At 36.1% G+C, this 17,405-nt stretch overlaps 1 protein-coding gene across 4 annotated transcripts in view; it reads right to left on the reverse strand.

Moving 5' to 3' along the window:
• Window positions 1-17,405, reverse strand: part of LOC142323942 (uncharacterized) — a 43,534-nt gene that overhangs the window by 10,363 nt on the left and 15,766 nt on the right. For 3 of the 4 annotated variants that reach the window (XM_075364335.1, XM_075364336.1, XM_075364337.1), the window contains exon 2: window positions 11,575-11,755. The exons of the other annotated variant lie outside the window; for it this stretch is intronic. The gene's annotated coding sequence lies outside the window, so the exon portion shown is untranslated. The remainder of the gene's footprint in view (window positions 1-11,574; window positions 11,756-17,405) is intronic. 4 annotated transcript variants of the gene reach the window in all.

Consider the following 17,405-nt stretch of genomic DNA (forward strand, 5'->3'; position numbering starts at 1 on the left):
TGGTTCGTCCAGTACGGCGTGAGGCCGCTTCCTTACAACTGTCGGAGTTGGGTCCTCTCGGCAGATGTCCCGAAGATGACTGTGTTCGGACACAGCCGCTCTCCCGAACAGTCTGCGCGCCTGCGCCACCCCCACCTCGGACACGGATTGAAATCTCGCATCAAATCGGAGAGTGGCGTTCCTGACGAACCACGGAGCTCCAAAGATCGTCCGCAACGCGATGTTTTGGACGGCCTCGATCTTCTTTTGAAGCGAGGAGCTCAACACTGCCCCCCATGCCGGGTAAGCATATGTTAGAATCGGCAGTACGTACAGCCGAAAAATGAGGAGCTTAGTTGCCAGTGGGTACGGGCTGGCACTGTTCAGCACTGGGTATAGCGAGGCTCTGGCGGCCTTAGCCCTCCGGGTCGCATAATTTACATGTTCGCCGAAGGTAAGCCGCCTGTCCAACACCACCCCCAGGTACTTAACTGTTTTCTCAAAAGGGATTTTCTCCCCTGAGATTTCCAGCTCTCTGGTCGGTTTACGTGTCTTGCATGTGAACATCACGGCCACCGATTTTTCACCGTTGACCCTGATTCTCCACATGTCGAGCCACGGTTCCACTAAGTCCAGCTGCCTTTGGAGCCTCCGGACCGCGTAATCCACATTTGCGGATTCGTAGAAATATGCCGTGTCGTCTGCGTAAAGGGCCGTTTTGACCCCTTCCGACAGCGGCATATCGTTCACGTACAAAGTGTACAAGAACGGGGAAAGTACTGCTCCTTGGGGAACCCCAGCGGCTATTTCTCTGGTAGAGGAAATCGTTTCCCCTACGCGCACGACAAAATGTCGGTCTAGCAGATATGACCGCATCAGTCTGACATAGCGGTACGGGATCGCCGATCGCGCTAGCTTATAAAGCAGCCCGCTATGCCAAACTTTGTCAAAGGCCTTGGCCACATCCAGAAAAACGGCTGCAGTCACCCGTTTCCTGTTCAGGCCTCCGACAAGGTCGTCTATTATTTTTACCAGTTGGAGGGTGGTTGAGTGACCCTCCCTGAACCCAAATTGCTCGGGCCGCACTTCTCCCTCCATGTATCGCCTCAGTTTTTCGAGAAAAATCCTCTCGAACAACTTAGACAATACCGGTAACAGGGAGATTGGCCTATAATTCCGTGGGAAAAGTAAACTTTTCCCCGGTTTGGGTAAACATACGACTTTGGCCGTTTTCCAACAATTCGGGAAATATCCGACGTACAAAATGGACGTGAATATCACCGAAATTGCTGTAATCACGGAGGCCGGTATGTTCCGGAATGCACGGGCGCTGATCCCGTCGACACCCGGGGCCTTGTCGGGGCTTGTGGCCTTAATGGCTGCGGAAACTTCCGCTTCAGTGACTTGGTCAATCTCTAGAGGGGCGTCCTCCACCTGTGAGAAATAATCTACAAGAAAGGATTCCACCTCGGTTGTGTGCTCGTCGTTCGGGGAGGGAGGGGGGTTTGGAGTGAACTGCTCCTCCAAGGTATCGGCGAATACCTCGGCCCTCTCCGCCTCCGAGTATGCAAGAAAACCTCGCTGCCCCACAACCGGATGGCGAGGCTTCTTCCCTTCTCGCAGTCTCCTGTTCAACCTGAACACCGAGGAGATGTCGTCAGAGACCGAGGCGAGGTATTCGTTCCACGAATCCTCTCGATGGCTTGTCAGCAGTTGTTTTACCCTGTCCGTTTGATTATAAAAGGCCCGCTTATCAGCGGGGGACAGGGTGATTCGATATCTCCTCCTCAGTCGTCGTTTCTCCGTTATGGCTTCGGAGATATGAGGAGGGAGGTCGTTTCGAACAACTGCTCGAGTTTTGGCCGATGAGCTGCCTGCCAGGGCCTCGGTCATTGACGACGTGACGCGCCCGACAGTGTCGTCGATTTCCTCCGGGGTGTTCAGGAGCTCAGGATTTACCGGCCTGTACTCCCGCTGGAGGGTCTCGTAGAACCTTTTCCAGTTGACTGACCTTCGGGGTATAGGCGGGGGATCTCGGCCACCCCCTGCCTGACCTAGTTCCAACAGGACAGGGGAATGGTCCGAGCTGAGGTCTTCTATCGTTTCAATCATGAATGGGAGGGTACCCCCCTTCATGACTGCGATATCCAGCACGTCAGGCCTAGATCTGCCTGAGCGATGCACGAACGTGGGCACCTCAGGGCCTACGACGACCAAGCGGCGGGCTCTCGCCCTTTCGTACAGCAATCTGCCATTCGGATTTGTCAGAATGCTGTTCCATGACACGTGTTTGGCATTGAGGTCGCCCATGAGTATCACGGGCCCATCCCAATTTTCCAGCACGGCATCCAGATCTGCGCCGGTTACCGCGTCGTTCGGCTTGCTATAAGCCGAAACCAGCCGATACACCGTGCCCAGATGCTCCACATGCACACACGTTTGCTCCATCACGTTTGTATGAAGAACAACGCGCGTATGCATGTGGCGTCTGTGGACTAAAACCGCAGTTCCACCAGAGGTGCGAGATCCGGGTCGAACTGGCCTATCCGTCCTATATGTAAAATAGTTCCGAAGGGTCAGTTGCTTGTTTGGGTTCAAGCACGTCTCAGACAACAGTATCACGTCTATCAGTAGATCCTCGGCCAGACGGCATAGTTCCTCCGTCCGGCCTACTACTGAGTTGGCGTTCCACTGCAAGAGTCTGAGGGTGGGCCTAACCATACCTTGACAGTACAGCCATGAGGCACTCTATTAAGGACTGAATACAGTCCTTGAGAGATTTTGCCTGGAGCAGGCGTGGCAAAACCATCATGATATCTGGCAGGATATCCTTCACTGTCATCTGCGACAGGAAGTCCATGCCAGTGGTCTCCAACGGGGTAGCCGGTTTCGGATTGCCGCTGGGGGTGCCTTTTGGCGCGGCCGCCCTTTTGGTGGGGCGCGGGGCCACAGGGGCCGCGGTGTTTTTAACAGCCTGCTTGGCCTTCCCAGCCGGAGCAGGCTTTGCCTTTCCCGTCGAGGAAGGCTTGGCCTTCTTCGCCGGGGCCGGCTTTGCCTTTCCCGTCGAGGAAGGCTTGGCCTTCTTCGCCGGGGCCGGCTTTGTCGCCGCCTTTTGTTTTACCACCTTCTTGGTGGTTGCCGCCGGTTTTGGCTTGGCGGGTGTTGGGGAGGTTACCTCCCCTTTTTTCACGACCGCTTTGGCCACGGGTGCCGGCACCTCCGGTTTGGGGACTGTTTTTCCCCCACCGGCAACACGGGCCCAGCTGCGGCCGTCCAAAGTCGCGGGCTTTTTAAGTCCCTTGACTTTGTTTGTCTGCTCCTTATAATAGGGGCAGCCCCTGTAATTGGCCGGATGTGGCCCCTTACAGTTGACGCATGAGGCTGGTTCCTCACGCGGCTTGACGCAGGCAGAAGTGTCGTGGTTTCCACCACACTTTACGCATTGCTGGGCCCTCTGGCAGTAATTGGACGAGTGTCCAAATTTCTGGCATCTGTGGCACTGGGGTGGCCCCCCTCGTGACACAAATGCAGTCACTGCGACCTTGCAGTAAAAAATACTGCCAAGGTCATAAATGGCCCGGGCCAAAGGGGTCCTCTTAAGGGCCACTAGGCAGGTCGGGGTTTCCCGACCGTCCCTTGTGAGGAGCTTCTTAACCGAAACCACCTCATAGCCAAGGGAGGTCAGTTCCTCCCTTACTTCCTCCGGGGCAGCCCCATAGGGGATCCCCCGTATAACCACCTTCAGCTCCCTGTCCTTCGGGAGCTGAAAGGAGTGAAAGGCGATTCCCTTCGAGTGCAGAAAACTCTGCACCGCCCGGTAATCCGCCTCGCTGCCCAGCTGCAGCCTTATCGAGAGCCCGGTGCTTTTAGCCACCAGGCGCCCCCCAATCCTCGACTTTATGTCCCTCGCCAATGCTGGCCACTCTTTCGGGCAGTCCAGCATTATCGGCGGGATTTTCTCCCGCCTGACGGTAGCAGGCTGTGATGGGGCCCCATCATCAGCCTGCGAGTTGGCGGCTGCTGCAGCCTTGCTACAGCCCGCTACGGGCTCCGCCTCCATAGGAGGCGCGGAGTCCCGGCGTTTCTGGCGCTTCCTAGCGCCAGACCCGCTTTCCTCTCCACCGTCGGACAGTTCCGTGGTGGAAGAACGGGGTGGAGGAGGCCTTATTTTTCCTTCCATTGAGGAAAATAAGGAAGAAAAATTTAAAAATTAAAATTAAACTTAATTTACACTTCTTAATCTACACTTGCTGTAAAATAAAATCACTGACAAGAAAATCAATTAAAAAATAAAATTATTTTAAAAGTAGCACAATAGTCCTATAATAATAGGCTATTTACTTAACGTATTCACAATGACTACAAGAGTTCACTTTACATTATTAGAAATATTGAATAGTATAAAAGTAAAATTAAGAAAAGGATTATCCTTTTCTTAATGTGACTGGCCTGTAGTCCAGGTAGCTGGCCGCCCGGCTGATGTCCTAGCAGACCCTTCTCACATTGTCTGGCGACGCAGGTAGAAGAACTGTTGAACACCTGGCTGGACTGGTTACAACTGACAATTCACAGAGCACAACAAAACACAACCTTTCACTACAAGAGCCAAGGATGGAATCCAAGATTAAAGGGTCTTATGCTTTTTGATCTCAACTGGAGTTTTTCCAAAATAGTGGTCAAAGTGTAAAAAGGGACCAGTTTTTTTGAGAATTTTAAAATTCTTACAAGATCAAAAAGTAAAATAGTAATATTTGAAGAACCAAACTTCTCTATATTTTCAGAAAGCAAGTCCAATTATAACACACATATATATATATGCGTGTTCAGGAATTGATTCAGGACACCATTTTGTGATTTTCAACAAAAAAATTTCTCAGGAAAAGGTAAATCTACTTTAATTACATTTAGCAAATCTAAAGTCTAGTGCCTACATTCTAAAATATAAAAAATCTTAATTTTTTAATCTTCAATATTTTTGTAATTATTTGTTTGATCAAATTTTTACTTTTACAAAATTTATTAAAAATTTTATTTTGAACAAAATGACATACCCGAATTGTAAAAATCTGTTGTTAAAGAATAAAGTTATTGCAATCAATTAACCAGACAGTGCACTTGCACACCATAATGCAAGTTTATAACATTTTGCCAGTTTTTATTTCCTCCACTAAATGTAGTAAAAAACAATACTAAATTATAAGCTTGCATTATAGTGCACAAGCGTACTGCCGGGTTAATTGTCTGCAATAACTTGATTGTTTGTCAATGGATTTTTGCAAATGAGGTGTCATTTTGTTCTAAATAAAATGCTTAATAAATTTTATAATAAGTAAAAATTTATCAAACAAACAATTACAAATATTGAAGATTAAAAAAATTAAGGTGGCTGCCATTTTGATGGTAACATTTTTTATTTTGTAGAATAAGACAAGATTTGCCAAATTGAATTCAAGTAGGTTTACCCTTACTGAGAAATAATTTAGTTTGCTGAAAATCACAAAATGGTGGTCGGAAGGAAAATAAGACTTATGCCGATATGAACTTTTTAGTATCTTGAAATCAGTTCCTAAAGTTAGGTAAATGTCGCAGAATACTCTGTATATTGAAAAATGTTCAATATATATACAGGATAATTAACCAAATTATGAAGATACTTTGGCAGCACATTCTACATGAAAGAAGTACATAGGTTTGGAAACGCTTTCACCCAGATTTCATCTTCTCCATTGAATTGAAGCCATACAGAAATTCTTGGGATGCAAAAATGTAAGCTGATTTGATTTTTTCATATAAAATTCAATCTGAAAAATTGAAAAACAAGTCCAAGAACTGTAACTTCTATAGTATTTTAGAAACTAGCAAAAAATGCACTTTCTATGTTTGACTTGTAATAACTTTGTTAAATTGCCAACAAACAGATAAAACTTGTAGGAAATTTAATTCTGAACAGAATAGTATAAATAAACAGAAAGTGAATAACAGTTAAATAAAATGGACTTTTATTTCTCAAAACTGGGGAAAAATGATAAAAAATAGAAATTTCTGGTATTTAAAATAGACTATTTCATATGGGATAATACTGAATCAACTATTATAGCGGTATATTTAACTTCTGTTAGAAAACTATGATCTTTTTCTTTAAATCAAACTAAAAAAGGATTTTTTTTGGAGAAATTTTTATTTCATAAGTTGGAAATACAATAATAGCTGTCCAACAATTTTTTAATTGTTTTTAACATTTTTTTTAATTGTAATTGTTGTTTTGTAAGCTTATAGTCGAGTTTGAGTTCATTTGTGCAATTTTCCTGTTAGTACAAGTAGACAGCTGTACTGCATAACCATTTTGAATCTGGTTTGTTACTGAAGTAATTCAATACTTATTTTTGAATGAAGAATATGTTGATATGGTGTGTATGTATGAGTGTGAAGGCAGTGCTACGGCCGCTGTTGAAGATTATCAACGTTTTCCTAATCACAGAATCCCAAATACAATAACTATTAATGTGGTATTTTGTATGTTACAGGAGATAGGATCTCTTCCTAGCAGTAATCATATCCCTTATGTCCGTTCTCTCTACATGATGATAATGTCAATGAAAGCATTATTATTGCTGTTGTGCGTAGTCTTGGTGTCAGCCCAAGATGTCTTTCTAACCAGTTGAGTTTTACAAACTAAAGTATGGAGGACACTTAAGAATAAACCTTTATCCGTTGTCATAAACAAAAAATACATCTACATGCAGGAGAATCTGCCCTTCGTATGGTGTTTTGCAATTAGTTAAATGCTCGACAAATCTTCAAGTACATTTTATTTAAAGATGAGTCAGTTCTCTTGCGATGGCATAAACAATATGAGAAACCAACACTCACAGGTAGAAATGAACCCCATGCAATGGTGGAACGTTAACTTTCAACAGCAACTTGCCACTTGATTGGACAGTTTATTTTCCAAGGGCACTTAACAGGCAAGGGGGTACTTACAGTTTCTTCAAGAACAATTATAATCATTACTAGAAGATGTTCCTCTTGCAACACGACACCAGATGTACTTCCAGCATGATGGCATGTCCCCACATCTCTCTCCTATTGTTTCTGCCTACTTAAATCTGCAATTCCCAGATAAATGGATTGGTAGAGGCGGTTCACAATCCTGGCCACTCAGTTCACCCGATCTTACACAGATGGATTTTGTGTATGGGGTTGGATGAAGTGTTAATGTTTTTGTAAGTTGAAAGTAAATACCCAAGAGGAGTTACTTGCCCATATTATCGATGCTTTTGCGCTGTTGAACAGCTCCAATGAACTGAAAACAGCATCACAAGTAACCCACATATGCAGCAAATGCAATGAAGTAAATGGAGACATTTTTGACAATTCATTGTAAATTTTATTAATTTTTTACATTAAAAACAATTTTCCAGTTAAATTTAGCTTTGTATTTAATTACTAATCGCTTTCAGTTTATTTATACTATTCTGTTTAGAATTAAATTTTCAACAGGTTTTATTGAAGAGTCAAACATAAAAAAGTGAATTTTTCACTGATTTTCTGAAAATAAATCATTTTTTGATTAACAGTTTTAAATAACAGTACTATACAAAGTTAACTAAACTTCATTTCGGCCAAAAACGCTTACACATTAAATACACAGTATAAGTTTGTTACACGATAAAACAATTAAATTTACACCTGAGATGAGAAATTGCAAAAGTTGTAAAACTTTCCTCAACAAAGAATACCTATCAAAACTAGTAGTAAATCAGGTGATAAAATCAATTCATTCTAAACCTATGATCGTATTATTTAACTTGAGTAACTTAATATTTTCTATTATTTTATAAAAAAAATTAAATTAAGTGTACGTGTTTTTGTTTGTAAAGAATGACTGATATCATTAATAAAAAATAAATTTAATTGCTGCTATCTTTAAAAAAAACTGAAAGCGATTATCATTTTGCCGAATATTTATGGTTTCGCACTCATAGTAGAATTTTCAGAGAACGTAATCCTACAAATAATGAGCAATACTGTAAAAAAACATTAAATTTCTAAGTTGGAGTTCATCTATATAAAAATTATTCATGTAAAATAAACAGCAATAAAACAATAAACTGATATAAAAAGATGAAAACAATAAACTGATAGGGTAAAAAAAAAATCATTTCAAATAACTGTTTATTCTTGTTTACAATGTACATCTATATAATAATAATAATAATAATAATAATAATAATAATAATAATAACTAAACCTGGTACCTGGTCAATAAATGTGCTTGAATTTCATCTACTTGTACTGTTTAAAAATTAATATAAACATAATAAAATCTTCATCATAATAATTATTTCTGTTACAGTAGTTCTTTTTGTAAAACTTCATTTACATATTTATATATTTTCAGAATAGGAAATCAAAAATTTATAATAATATTAACATCTTTGCTGGTTTACAATATAAACTCTATGAATAATCATACGCCTAGGAACAAATTAAAAATGGAAAAAAATGGCAGAGTTTCACTTTATAAAATATTTTTTTTTTTTTTTTTTAATATGGTACTATTATTACAATAATAAATTATTATTATTTATTGGTCAAACTCATGAAATCACACTCTCTCGCTCTCTTCCTATATATATATATATATATTTTATTTATTATTTATATTCATATAAGTTCTTACTTTGAATATTATATAATATATAATAATAATGGTTTTTATATCCACATGTAATGCAGATTTTTTTTTCATTTTTATATATATAATATAGGTATTATTATTATATAATTATTTATGTAACAAATTATTTATATTATTACAACATTTATTTATACTAAATTAAAAATTACTTATTAACAATAAAAATAATAATAAAATATAATAATGAAATTAAATTGCAGAAAGTAATATTAATTCATAATAATTTACAAAAAAAAAATTGTATATTAAATAAAATAATCAATCCTTATATATTTATATTTTAAGTTTGTATCATACAGAAATAAAAATTATAACATTAAATAATATAAAATGTCAAAAAAAAAAAAAAAAAAAAAAAAAAAAAAAAAAAAAAAAAAAAACAGAAAAACAATCAACCGCCCTATTGTAGGCTACCCTGTTTTTATTGCTGAATAAGATATAGTATAAAGTAATAAATACTACATTATGTATTTTTATTATTTTCTTAATACAAATTAAAATTTAATTACTGTATCTTACTTAGTATGTGATAATTATATTCAAAATTATTTATAATAATAATTAACTTGAAATTTCAATACATACATATTCTTTAAAGAGAAAAAATATTTAAAATGTGTGTTCAAATAAAAACTCCATAATATAATACAAGCACCATGTTTCAATATTTTCAAGTGTAATCGTAAATGGCACAACTTAGCATTTATATTTTTAGATATAATTTAAATTTGTATTTTATTTTGTGTTTAAATTACATATTTAATTATATTCCATCTAATACTTAAAACACTTGTAAATTTTAGTAACACAGCATACAAATTATAAATCTTCATAAGCTTCTGAAAAATTTACATGTATACTTTATATTAATAGAATTAATGATGTTCAGAAATTAAGACTATAAAATACTAAAAAAGATTCAAAGGTTTCAGTGATAATTAATGGTAGAGTCAAATGAGAAATATGAAAATCTTTGACAACTTACAGACATTTAATAAAAAAAAGCAGCCTTCAGAATACACGCTACAGCATAATTATACTGTTAGTTCATACCCCCTGTACATGAACTGCCAGTGTAGATATTGCTGTAATAGTTCACCCAGGCCATGATGTTATCAGAACTAAACATAAACAGCAGCTGAAAAATGGGATCATAAATATTACACTGCTTTAACTTACATCGATCAATTCTAAATATAAAATAAATGCAATGGGTTGTAGTTTAGTCTACTCTATCTTGATTAAAGATATTAAAAAAGCACTGAATTAACAGACAAATTCAGAAACTTTGTAGTTACACAAATGAAGATAATTTAATCTATAAATGACCATGAAACCCTTAAATACAATGAATTTTACTAAAACTAACCGTGAAAAAACATTTGTACAAATGAATGAGGACAAAATGCCTGAAATGCAGAGAGAAATGATTTATAGATCTTTCATCTTGACCAAACATAATGTAACAACCAACCAATAATTCTTATTTAGCCAATAAATTTAATTAATAATAAAAATTTTTATGGATTAAAAACTTAAAGGAACTACATGAAAGAATACCAATTTAAGTAAAACTTAACAATACTCAAGAGCTATATTATCAAGTAAGATAATATTCAGACTATGGTGCGTAACTTGGATAAACTCAGAAATAATTTTTTTGACAAATTATCTAAACACACATTATAATTATTTAAACTGTCATAAAATTACAAGATATAACTACTACAAAAAATATATAATTAAAAAAAGAGAAAATAAAAACAAAACAAACAAAAAGCTATAATTAATATACAATTAATAAAAAATGTATCATAAATATATCATAATAATAGATTAACAACATGAAGGTAACAACAAAATGTTTTTAATCTAAAAAAAAAATATTTTGAGTTTGTACCTTAGAAGTTTTTTTTTATTATTTAAATAACACATTTCCAATTTATTCACAAAAAAAAAGAAAAATCTGTACATTTATCCCAAGTCTCCATATCCCCCAAAAAAAATGTACAGCATAATTTAATTGTAACCTACACCTAAAAGAATCTATACAATAATCACAGTTCATAAGATTTTTTCTAAATCACATTTGAAATTCAACAATGTAACAAAAAAAAAAAAAGAAAAACAATACATTTATACATATAATGAAATCAAAATTATTATCTAATAATAATATATTACAATGTTATTGCTACATTCAATTTCAATAATAAATTGCATTTAAAAAATGAAAACAATTTTTTTCTTATAAAAAAAATCTCATGAACTGTAACAAAATTAATTAATCAATAACAATTAATTAAATACTTGATATATATATATATATATCATGTGTGTGTGTATTATATATATAAACTATTAATTACAAAATTTATTTTACATAAACAATTAAAAATAACTTAATAACATGAGCACGTAGTTACTAATTCTTCATCACGTTTTTAAAATATATTTATATAAACGATTTATTTTTCTCTTGTTTATACTTGCACTCACTCTCTGTATCATCACTTTCATACACTTTCAAATTCTTTTTAAGAAAATAACTAACAACTAATTCTAACTATGTTTTAATTAAATATAATGTAATAATAATCAATATGTCCATTTGAAAAAAGATTTAAACATGCAACAATGGGCGTTTTAATATACTGTACATAAATTATTTATTCACTTTTACATATATTATTAGCCCAATTACATAAAACTGGTTTATGTATAATAAAGAATAATAATAATAATCAGACCTTTCATCGTAATAAAAAAAAATTAATAATAATAAAAACACACAATGAATAGGTAAAAAATAATATAATTAAAAAAACTAATAATAATCATAATAAAAGCAAGAAAATTAATAATAAAATTAAACATATATAATATTTATATACTTTTATTTATATTTATATGCGAGGGAAGGTCCGGAAATCACAAAAAGTGATTGATTGTACGATATTTACAAAAGGCCCGTGGGTCCAATAAATACAATATGATGTTGGCCATTCCTACTTCACAGTCGAAAAGCTCTGAGCGGCAGTTTGGTTTGATGCTACCCATGAGGTGAATACATCTCTGTAAAAAGGAATAAACATATAAGTAGCTCTGCTATAATAAAGAAAAATATTCGAAAAAAATTTCCAAAACTCAAAATTTTTATTAATTTTACTTCTAGGTTAACACCTATATCCTAAAAATGTAGACGTGATAATATGAATAACATTAACATGATGCACAATTCGAACAGTTTTAAGAATTTCTTTCCGCTCGTTCCTAACTGGTGCAAAAACAGTTTAATTTTTACTTAAATAAACTAAGAGTAGGATACCTTTGCCTAAATTAACATGGAGAATTGTGTTTTTCTACACTTACATACCACAGAGCCAGGCCAGTATATTCCTGTGGCATAATGAAGGTATACAATAAATGGGAATATAGATTATTTACTACCAGATTGTTGGAACTGGCTTTGGTATAATACGTGCAAGGAGGACTAGGAATACCCCCCCCCCCACCCCACCAGACAAGGTTAAATATTAGGAGTAAGTGGAGGAATCTCGCAGCTTTGTTTTTACATGAGCAATGTGACTACCTAATCAAAATTATCTAGGTCAAAGAGCAGCTGTTTGCATAAAAAGAACTGTTCATAAATAAAGAAACTCACCAAAGTATTCTGGAGAGAGAATGAGAGGATAAAATGGAAGTGAGCAGTTATATACTCAAAAAAGGTAGCTCAAATATGGCTATTCAAGCTATTGTTAGCTCAAGCTTATTGTTATGGCTATTTCATATTGTCCAGGTTTTTCACCAGGAAACACTAGAACTTAGGGATAGCAATTGTACATGAAGACACCGTATCATTGCATATGTTAACTAACCAGTTCACAGAAACTCAGTTTTATTAAATATACAGAACACAAAGTGAAATCACAATCATAAATGAGCACAATGAAAGGATTAAACAAAATCTATATGTGACTAAGCTGATTTTATAGTATTAACCTTATTTTCTACAATTACTTAAAATGATAAAAGGGTTTTAAGGTAGTTTTTATTTATGGTGACGTGCGTAAGACAACCATTCATTGGTTATGTCAATACACCTACCAGGATCAAAGATAAAAAGTTAACTGCAAACATTAACTGGAACATAAGTTCCAGTTTAGAAAAAAAATGAAAAAATCAGTTTCACAAGAACTTATTATTCAAGCATTTAGTAATTTTTTTTCAGAACCATCCAGTCAAATTAAAAAGCTTTGTTCTTGAATTTCACATAAAATATTTGTCCGATAGGTACAATGATAGATTTTTTTTTTAAATGTATCAGATGAATACAAGATTTTTGCTTTAATTTAAGGCATCAACAATTAATTTCTACTAATTTATTGAGAGATAATAATTTCTTCACAATTCTAAGAACTACATCATTTTAAAATTATTCATATTATTTTAATACTTTAACATAATGTACAGATTGTGATATTTATTCTTTTTTAAATATATATATGTTTTTTTAACAGTACCAAGAAATACAAAAAATTCCTTTCTTTAGATAAAAATGATTTACATTATTAAGTGCTATCTCAGAAATACTGATTGGAGGAAACTTTATACTTTATACCAGCCAGCCTGTCTAGCCAGAATCTGGACCCTCAGGGCCCAGGTGAACCCCGAAGCAAACAAAGGGGCTCCTTGGGGCCTACCCCAGGGCCACAGCTCGCCATTCCAGTGTTGCAGGAGATGATGCCTTGGACACCTGCTGAGCTTGGATTCGGTCATCATTACTGTCTACCCAGAGGGCTCTGCTCCCTGGACCCCTGCACTGTTCGTTATCCTTATGATTGAGAATACTGATAAATAACAATTAAAGTATCAAGGCTTTATAGAAACCTGAAAAAGAAACTAAATTAAAAGACAGAATAATAGTAGCTTTCTCTTTCTCTGTTTATCCTCCAGAACCACCGTAAGGTATTACTTCAGAAGATGAATGAGGTTGATATGTATAAATGTAAATGAGGTGTAGTCTTGTACAGTCTCAGGTTGACCATTCCTGAAATGTGTGGTTAATTGAAACCCAACCACCGAAGAACACTGGTATCATGATCTAGTATTCAAATCCATATAAAAGTAACTGCCTTTACTAGGATTTGTACCTAACAACTCTCGACTTCAAAATCAGCTGAATTGTGATGAGTTAACCACTAGACCAACCTCGTGGGCTAGAATAATAGTAGCTATGGTAGAAGTACACACACCTTTGATGACAAAAAATTCACAACTTATTTCTTCTTTGCCATGGAGGCAGGAATATAATGAAGTAGAAGGATTAATCTTTTTTCCTTAATAAACATTTTTAATTTAAGTGAGAGTACTTTTAATATTTTAACCTTCAAGGGAGGAGCTAGGGCCTCGTTTGTGGCTTAAAACCTTCCAAGGTATAATACAAATGTATCCTGAAAATCTGAAAGCAATCGATCGGTTGGTTCTTTGAGATTTATCAAAATGAAATATCTAAAAACCTTCTCAGTTATGCCAAGAAACATGGGTAAAAATTTGATTGCGATTGATAAGAGTAGTTTTTTTTTTGTTTATCCCAAACAAACCAAAAATCCTCTTTGTCTTTATATAATAACATAGCTTGAGCTGATGTCTCTTAATTATAACAATCAATGTTGATTTAAAGATTTACTACACCAGTGAATATTGATCTTTAAAAATTAAAAAAAACATCCACTTAAAGATTACTGTAACTTTATTATGTAATAAGACATATCTATACAATGAATTCTAATCAACAATAACCCCTCTGAACTCAGATTATGTTTCATTTTATACTACAGTTTTCTCTCTTTAATAAAAATAAAGATTAGAAACAATAATTTTTTTCTATAATTTTGGAAAAGATTGTTGTACACATATTTATGGATTTTCTTAAATTAGTTTTAAGTGAAAAATTCACTCTTATTTAGTACTCCACATGGATTTTGTAATTTTGTGAAGGGTTTATAGATTCCAATGTTTTAAATGTACTATGTTCTTTATCAGCAGGAATTTGATTTGTTTATAATATTACGTAGCTCAAATGTAAGTATCAGAATTGTCAATTCAGTTTAATAGTCTTCAAAAGAAAAATTACACAACTATAAAAACTAAATATAAATAAAAATGAAAATAAACCTGTTTGTATTCATTGAATCATATATTAAATTTACATTAAATAAACAAAATCATACATCTGAGTCATACTGAAATCAGATAGTTCAGTGCTGGTACCTCTACATGTAAAAATGAAGTCTCAATACTACAAAAATAGTATTGGATATGTGAAAACAGGATAAAAACTAGTTACGCAAAAATGTAACCACTGAAATCCTCATTAGGGGTCAATCCATTTGAAGTGACCCACGGGTCACTTAAAAAAAAAAAAACTGAAATTTACCCATTTGTTTTTTACATGTCTCAGGACCTTAAAACTATTTTTTTTTATTTAAGCAGTTTACCTGTGGCAGCCATTTTTGTTACAGTGCACACACCTATTTTTGTGATTGTAAGGGTTTACAGAAAAAAATCGTAACTAAAAAGGTCCTGGAAGGATGAAACAAAAGCAATTTAATAATATTTTGTCACAGTAAAAGATTGATCCACAGTTTATTTACCTATCTCTCTTCTTTCTATGAGAAAATTACCAAGAAAGTTGAACACGAAAAACGGTGAAATTTCACTTTTGGTAATTTTTTTCAAGAGGCAGGGATGGCATAAAAATTTGAATTATTATTTTGTATGTAGGTATATGTTAGTAGTTTTACCATAAATAATATTAATGGCGATATACTTACCCCTAAATTTATGAATTTTTAGAAACTATTTTTTTTTTTTTAATTCAAACTTTGGCTTCAAACAATTCTGATGGGGCTGGATATAAAAATCTCAAATTTACAAACTTAGTGTTTTTGTAATTTTTATGTCAAATAAAAAAGTTTCTTGTGTAGCAGTACTAATAAAAAAGTTATAACCTCTCAAAAATCATGAAACAACTGTTAAAAGCAATACCATTTTGACTCACTAAATAATTGCTCCAAGGGGGTTTCTTGTCTTCTTGACACAGTAATATTTTTATACTTATTATTATAGTTGAAATAGACTTGTTTGAACCATTCAATTGCAGTGTTATGTTATAACCGATGCTTGAAGTAATTTCCAGTCACAAAAATTCATGTTGCAACATGCTCATTTATACTTGTTGCATGATTTAGCTTTGCAGTTACAGACTGACCAGTCTGTAACTGCATTTGAGACACTATACAATATATAATACAATACAATACAATACAATTCAATCCACCTTTACCCTGAAGTACACAGTAACTGAACAATGGCCACATTTTTAACAAATATATGGGGGAATAAGAGAGATTTATTAGTTATTAAGACTGTACCACCCATATATTTCCTATCAAATATAATCAATGATTTTAATACATATTCAAATTTATTATGTATCGCTTAATATCTAATTATATATTGTTGCCATATACATGCGAAGCTTCATATCGGCAAGTACAATACTAGTCAACGGGAATACAGTATGCCTACAAACCTGCACAAGTGCCACTCCCCAACAAGCTAGCTGACCAACTCTCCCACCACAGCGGTGTTGAGGTTCACCATTCACAGAATGGTGAAGAAATTCTCTCGCCGGTCTAACGTGGGATCTCCCGGCGGTTGCCAACATCTCCGCCGGAGCAGCAAGCCTAGCCGGGCCGCCGAGAGAACTGCTGGGTATGCATGCTACCTTCTCGGACTTTAAGCGCCCTGGCCGGCGAGCCCATCAGCAGAAGCCGGCCCAGAGTGGGATCGCACGAGGAGAACCGCCTCGGCCGAGCCAGGGGAAGACGACCGACGCCGATTGCTACTGCTGGGCACGACTGCCACGTTGTAGTGGGGACCCAACTGCCGCTGAGGCGAAGCTCGGTCCGATTTAAACGGGCGAGCCGCAACCTCCCGACTATAAACGGACCGATATCGCCGAAGACCAGCTTCCGGATCCAACAGCCCTTCTCAGGGCTACTTCCCAAAACACACAAATGGCCCTTTTCAGAGAGCATTACTACAAAAACCTCGGCCATTTTCAGTCCTGCCATAAGGTGCCACGGTTTTATAACCGTGCCACGGTTATATGGCACCGTGCCAGTCACGGTGCCATAAGGTTTTAAGGTGCCACGAGCCGTCGAAGCCAATCGGCGACAGAGACGTCCAATGTGGCGCGAAGATCGTCTGGACGAAAAGACTGGATCTAGTCACGTCTTTGTCGACCACATGTTAGCCGACAAACACACAAGGGGCCCAACAACATTACTACCTGATTGCGGGCATCCGTGCATCATTTCTGTCAGTGATAACGGCAACCTTCAGCGGCCTGCCACATGACGATCCAAAACTGATCCTCTCTCATCTACAAACTCAACTACAAGAAAAGAGAATGCCTGTGGAGCAATGAGCGGAATACGCCGAAGGGCAGCTGAAAGGAGATGCTCTATCTTGTGGCAGACAATACAAAGACCTACAACTCGATTGGCCCGAGTTCATCGACCGATTTCGGCATCAATATAACCACCCTCAAACAACTGCCAAGCTGTGGTTCCAACTTTATGGACGAACGCAAGTGGCTAATGAACCAGTGGAGTTTTTCCTGTTGCAGAAGAGGAAACTCATTCACCGACTAACT

This window comes from Lycorma delicatula, chromosome 4 (genome assembly GCF_047948215.1).
Source record: "Lycorma delicatula isolate Av1 chromosome 4, ASM4794821v1, whole genome shotgun sequence".
Taxonomy (NCBI): Eukaryota; Metazoa; Arthropoda; class Insecta; order Hemiptera; family Fulgoridae; genus Lycorma; species Lycorma delicatula.